This window comes from Dipodomys merriami, unplaced genomic scaffold (genome assembly GCF_024711535.1).
Source record: "Dipodomys merriami isolate MVZ:Mamm:240054 unplaced genomic scaffold, mDipMer1.0.p SCAF_106, whole genome shotgun sequence".
In the NCBI taxonomy this organism is placed as follows: Eukaryota; Metazoa; Chordata; class Mammalia; order Rodentia; family Heteromyidae; genus Dipodomys; species Dipodomys merriami.
This window is the reverse complement of record NW_027202338.1, coordinates 564737-571349: the sequence shown is the minus strand read 5'-3', so window position 1 is coordinate 571349 and position 6613 is coordinate 564737.

The window sequence follows — 6613 nt, the reverse complement described above, 5'->3', positions numbered from 1 at the left end:
CCGTTTATGTGGTACTGAGGAATTGAACCCAGGGCTTCATTCATGCTAGGCAAGCACTCTACCGTGAAGCCACATTCCCAGCCCCTTCCTTCCTTTCTTTCTTTCTTTGTTTTTTTCTTCCTTCCTTTCTTTCCTTCTTTCTTTTTCTTTCTTTGTCTTTACTTCTTTCCTTTCTCCTTTCTTTCCTTCCTTCCTTCCTCTTTCTTTCCTTCTTTGTTTTCCTTTTCTCTCTCCTTCCTTTCTTTCTTTCTAAATAGTATTTTACTATTTTATCCAGGTGAGCCTCAGACTGCAATCCTCCTCTCCTTAGGCCTCCTGAGTAGCTGGGATCACAGGCATGCACCACTATGCACAACTCTTCTACCTCTGTTCCTTCAGCAGGATCAGAAATATACATCTCTATGGCAAATTGTCTGTTTCAAATCAAGATTATACCTATCACCCAGTAGTTTTCCATTTCCATGTTATTAAATATTCTGTAAGAACATTATATTTTAAGGACTGCTTAAATGAATTGTAATTTGCTTAATGAATCTCTCTTGTTGACTATCTACACTGTAATAAATATTTTGGCATACATAATTTTCCTCAAAAGAAATCCAAGCAGCTAAATATTTGGGCACATCTCTAATTATTTCATTGGAATAGATTACCACAAATGGAGTTGTTGGGTGGGTTCGAGGGAATATGAGTGTGTGTGTGTGTGTGTGTGTGTGTGTGTGTGTGTATGTGTGTGTGTGTGTGTTCCTCCTGGGACTTGAATTCAGCAGGGCCTGGGTGCTATCCCTGAGCTTTTGTGTTCAAGGCTAGTGCTCTACCACTAGAGCCATAGCTCCACTTCTGGCTTTTTTGGTGGTTCATTGGAGATAAGAGTTTCATGGAACTGGGCACCAGTGGCTCACACCTGTAATCCTAGCTACTCAGGAGGCTGAGATCTGTGAATCATGGTTCAAAGCCAGCCTAGGCAGGAAAGTCCGCGAGACTCTTATCTCCAATAAACCACCATAAAACCGGAAGTGGCGCTGTGGCTCAAGTGGTAGAGCATTTGCCTTGAGCTGAAGAGCACAGGGAAAGTGCCAAGCCCAGAGTTCAAGCCCCACGACTGACCAAAAAAAAAAAAAAAAAAAAAAAGTTTCATGGAAGCTAGGTGCTGTGGCTCACTCCTGCAATTCTAGCTATTAAGGAGGCTAAGCTATGAGGATCATGGTTAAAAGCCAGCCTGGGCAAGAAAGTCTGTGACTCTTATGTCCAAAGAAGCACTGGAAAACTGGAAGTGGTGTTGTGGCTCAAAGGGGTAGAACACTAGCCTTGAACAAAAGAGCTCAGGGACAGCGCCCAGGCCCCGAGTTCAAGCCTCATGACCCACAAAGAAATAAATGAATAAAAGAGTGTCATGGACCTTCCTGCCCAGACTGCCTGTGAACTGCAATTCTCAGATCTCAGTCTCCTGAATAGCTAGGTATGAACTATTAAAACAGGCATGAACTATTAAAATCAAACAGCTCCTGGCTGAGCTGTTTGATTTTAACATCAGAGGCTGTGATTATCCAATCCTGTTTTACCCTGGGGGAAACCGAGGTTGGTGGATGTAATTTCACCTGCTGCTTGTCCCCACAGGCTTGGTGCAAACGCTATGTGGCATTGCTCTCACTAGTAGCCCTCTGCTGCCTCCCTGTGTCCAGAAGTGCACATTGCAAGACCTCAACAGGCTCCACAACAGCATTAAACACTGATTTTCTTCTTCCTGTAATAGGGTTTGAACCCTGGACTTTGCATTTGAATTAGCTGGTGCTCTACCACTTGAACCACACGTCCAGCCTGGCTGTTTTTGGAGATGGAGTCTCAAGGATATTTCTGTCTGGTCTGGCCTTGAACTGCAATCTTCTGGATCTCAGCCTCCTGTGTAGATAGGATTGCAGGCATGAGCCCATAGTACTTGGCTTTAAAGTTGATTTTTTTTTTTTTTTTAATGATGGGGATAGGAAGGTGGCTCAGCAGTAGAGTGCTTGCCTTGCATGCATGAGGCTCTGGGTTTGATTCCTTAGCACCACATAAGCAGAAAAAAGCCGGAAGTAGGGCTGTGGTTCAAGTGGTAGAGTGCTAGCCTTGAGCTAAAGAGCTGAGGGACAGTGCCCAGGCCCTGAGTTCAGGCCCCACAACCAACAATAACAACAACAACAACAAAATGATTCCAGGCACTGGTGGCTCACACCTGTAATCCTAGCTACTCAGGAGGCTGAGATCTGAGGATCATGGTTCAAAGCCAGCCTGGGCAGGAAAGTCTGTGAGACTCTGATCTCCAATAAGCTACCAGAAAACCGCAAGTGGCACTGTGGCTCAAGTGGTAGAGCACTAGCCTTGAGCTGAAGAGCTGAGGGACAGTGCCCAAGCCCAGAGCTCAAGCCCATGAATGACAAATAAAAAATTTTAAAATGGTAATTTTCTATCCATGTTAATTTTGACGGGGATAGGAAAACCAAGTCACAAAATCTTTTGTATCCTGTGATAAAACTTTCATCTTGCCAGGTGCCACGCCTGTCATGCTAACTACTCAAGAGACTGAGATCTGAGGGTCATGGTTGGCAGTCAGCTTGTGTAGGACAAGTCTGTGAGACTCTTTTTTTTTTGTCAGTCGTGGGACTTGAACTCTGGGCCTGGGCGCTGTCCTTCAGCTCTTCAGCTCAAGGCGAACGCTCTACCACTTGAGCTACAGCGCCACTTCCGGTTTTCTGGTGGTTTATTAGAGATAGGAGTCTCACGGTCTCTCCTGCCCAGGCTGGCTTTGAACCGCGATCCTCAGATCTCAGCCTCCTGAGTAGCTAGGATTACAGGCGTGAGCCACCAGCGCCCGGCTCTGTGAGACTCTTATCTCCAATGACCCATCAGAAAACCAGAAGTGGCCCTATGGCTCCAAGTGCTAAAGCACTAGCCTTGAACTAGCCTTGAGCACAAAAGCTCAGGGACAGCACCCAGGCCCTGAATTCAAGCCCCAGGACCCAGCCCAGAGGCTTCAGGGTGTCAGGCGCCATCGACTCCAACTTCCAGCCAGGTCAGGAGGACAGGTGGGGCAAATCAGCCCACATGCCAGCCTCCCAGTGGCTAGGGGAGGAGCTTGCTAGGGCTGGGCACCACCTGACTCACCCACACCATTGGTGCTTGCTCTACTGGACATGATCTCGCATGGTGCCCTGGGCTTGTCATTGCACTTGCCAGTCTTATTTCTTCCCTCAGCCAGCCTGTGGTTCCTGAGCAGATACTGTGTACCAGTGCCTAGATCTGCATGGGAAACAGAATCTGCAAGACCCTGTGGCCTGTGAAACTCACATTCTTTTTTCCTCACTTTTACCTTTTTTTTTTTTTTTAATGTCAGTCCAGGGCTACACACATTTTTGTTGGTCGTGTGGCTTGAACTCTGGGCCTGGGTGCTGTCCCTGAGCTCTTCAGCTCAAAGCTCAAGTGCTCTACTCTACCACTTGAGCCACAGTGCCACCTCTGGTTTTCTAGTTTTTAATTGGAAATAAGAGTTTCATGGATGTTCCTACCCAGGCTGGCTTTGAACTGCGATCCTCAGATCTCAGGCTCCTGAATAGCTAGGATTACAGGCGTGAGACACCAGTGCCCAACTCTCACTCAGCCTTTTTCCCCTGAAGGATGGTGCCCAACCACTTGAACCGTGCCTTCATTTCCAACTTTTTGCTGGTTGATTGGAGTCTCACAGACTTTCCTGCTCACACTGGCTTCACACTGTGATCCTCATATCTCAGCCTCCTGAATAGCTAGGATTACAGGCAGGAACTACCAGCACCTGACCCCTTATGCTTTAGGTACTTTTCAGATAGGGTCTCTGATCTAGTAGACTGATTCCTCCTACTTCTGCCTCCCTGAAATGACAGGTATATATCACGGTGCCTGGCTTATTTTTGACGTATGGTCTCTCCCACTAACTTTTGTTTGGATTGACCTTGAACTGCCAAACTTCCTATCTCTATCTCTCCAGCTATGAAGTTTCTATTCTGGAGATAATGGATAAATAAATTAGACAGGGGCTGACTATGTAGCTCAGGACGGATCAGTTGGGAGATCTCAACTCGAGATCTTCCTGTTGTTATGCCAAGGTCGCAGGACCCCCCGCAAGAAGACCACCAAGAGTCAGACTCTACAGCTGTTTTATTTAAACGGGCTGCAGCTCGGGCCTCGTCCTGCACTCCGACACAGCAGAGCCTAGGAGGAGAGCCCCGAGCTAAGGATTTTCAGGTCTTATATAGGCATACAATCAACCAGGTGTTTTGATTACCACCACGTGTTGCTTTGCTAGACAGAAACAAGCAACAAGTGGTGGTCATTGCCTCAAACTTTATTCACTGTCACAGCCTCCTGAGCAGTATGACCCAATGTAAGTGTCCATGTGAACAGAGATTCCAGATGCATATCAAAGGTTCAACTCAAGCTGGGAGAGATGGTACCTGCTTATAACCCCAGCACTCAGAGACAGAAGCAGGAGAATTGTTAAGTTCCAGCTCAGCCTGGACCACATAGCAAAACCCGATGGCCAAGATCCCTAAATAAATAAATAAATGTCAATAAACTGGTTGCTGGTGGCTCACACTTGTAATCCTAGCTACTCAGGAGGCTGAAATCTGAGGATCAAGGTTCAAAAAGCCAGTGCAGGTAAGAAAGTCTGAGAAGCTGGGCACCAGTGGCTCAAACCTGTAATCCTAGCTAGTCAGGAGGCTGAGATCTGAGGATCACAGTTCAAAGCCAGTCCAGGCAGGAATGTCTGTGAGACTTATCTCCAATAAACCACCAGAAAAAATGGAAGTGGCGTTGTGGCTCAAGTGGTAGAGCACTCGCCTTGAGCTGAAGAGCTGAGGGATAGCGCCCAAGCCCAGAGTTCAAGCCCCACAAGCAACAACAAAAAAAAAAAAAAAAAAAAAAAAAGGAAAGAAAGAAAGGCTGTGAGACTCTTATTCTCCAAAGAACCATGATAAAAGGCAGAAGTGGAGCGCTGTGGCTCGTGATGGAGTGCCAACTTTGAGCAAAACAAAACATCCAGGCTTTAAGTTCAAGCCCCAATACTAGCACTAAATAAATAAAGCTAACTGGATACGGCGCACAAGAGAAAGAAGAGTCAGAAGGCCTTTATATCTCATTTAATCCTCAGACAAAACATGACAGTCCCTGTGTTACAGAAGAAGAGACTGAGGGTCACATAGGGCTGGTGACTTCTCCACAATCACACCAGAAATGGCAGAGTGGGGACTAGAACCCATCTGCATCAATACTGCACACTCTGACCAGCATGGCCACCACCTCCCCTCAGCTGGGGCTAGAATATGTCCACCCTTGTGGTACACCCACTTAGTCTCTGACCATCATAGCCTGCAGTTCTTCTCTGGCTTGTGACCTCACAATCTGGAACCACCCTTCATGGCATTGTTTGTCACCTGGCCTGGGTGACAGGTTTCCCTGCCTGCCTGCAAGCTCCCAGGGGGCACGACGTGGGCTGAGTCATCAGTAGCTCCCACACTGCGTGACCAGCAGGACACGTGGCAGGCAGGAGGGCCCCGCCCTCCTGACCTTGACCATGGAGTGGGGCAGGGATCCATCGCTGGGTGTGCTGGGAGGAGGGGCCGCTCAAGCATCCCAAGCCAGCCTGGTTAGTGTTGAGCAAAATGTCTCTGACAGCCACGTGCTGCTGCTCACGCCTGTAATCTCAGCTACTCATGAAGCTGAGATCTGAAGATCACAGTTCCAAGCCAGCCCCAGCAGGAAAGTCCATGAGACTCTTAGCTCCAATAAAGCACTAAAAAGCCAGAACCGGAGCTATGGTTCAAGTGGTACAGCGCCGGCCTTGAGCAAAACAAAACAAAAGCTCAAGGATAGAGCCCAGGCCTTGAGTTCAAAAGTCAGGACTCGCACAAAAAATAACTCTGGGCACAGAGACCCTCTCTGAGACGAGGGTGGGAAGGAGGGAGGGAGGAAATTGTAGGAGAGTTGTCCCCCTTCTTGGCCTTTTCTGAGCTTTTCTCCCCCTTGAGATTTCCTTACTGTATTTCCTTCATATTCTTGGTTATTATGTCAAGAACAAGGGCCTGGAATGTGGCAAATGTGCATGTCCCATGAGCTCCTGACCCTCAGCTTGTGCCATCTGGGCAGGGTGTCATTGTTCTACAGGCCCCTCTTCCTGGAGAGGACAGAGCCATCTGGGAAACTGAGGCACAAAGGGACACTCTGGATTGGATCAGATGGGCCCAGTGGTAGTCATTGCAGCCATGCCTGTGCTGAGGTTGGGGCTGGGGGGTTTCAGGCCAGGCGGGCACTGAGCCAGGGCCAGTCAGGACCATCAGAAGGGTAAGTTCTCCAGGCCGCAGCTGGAAGCCTCTTTATTCTTGAGGCCCTGGCACCGGGTCCTGTCTGGTGCCATGCAGGAGGCTGGGGTTCCCTGGGGCCTCGTGCCCACCTTCCTGCCCTCCCTCTACAACCAGTCAGGGCTCCCATGTCTCCAGCACCCTCAAGCCCCGCATCCATGGGCCTCTGGAGGACAAGGAAGGGGGTGCCTGGCTCCCCACCTGGCCCATGGGACCCAGGCCTAGAGTTTCGGATGAGCCCAGCC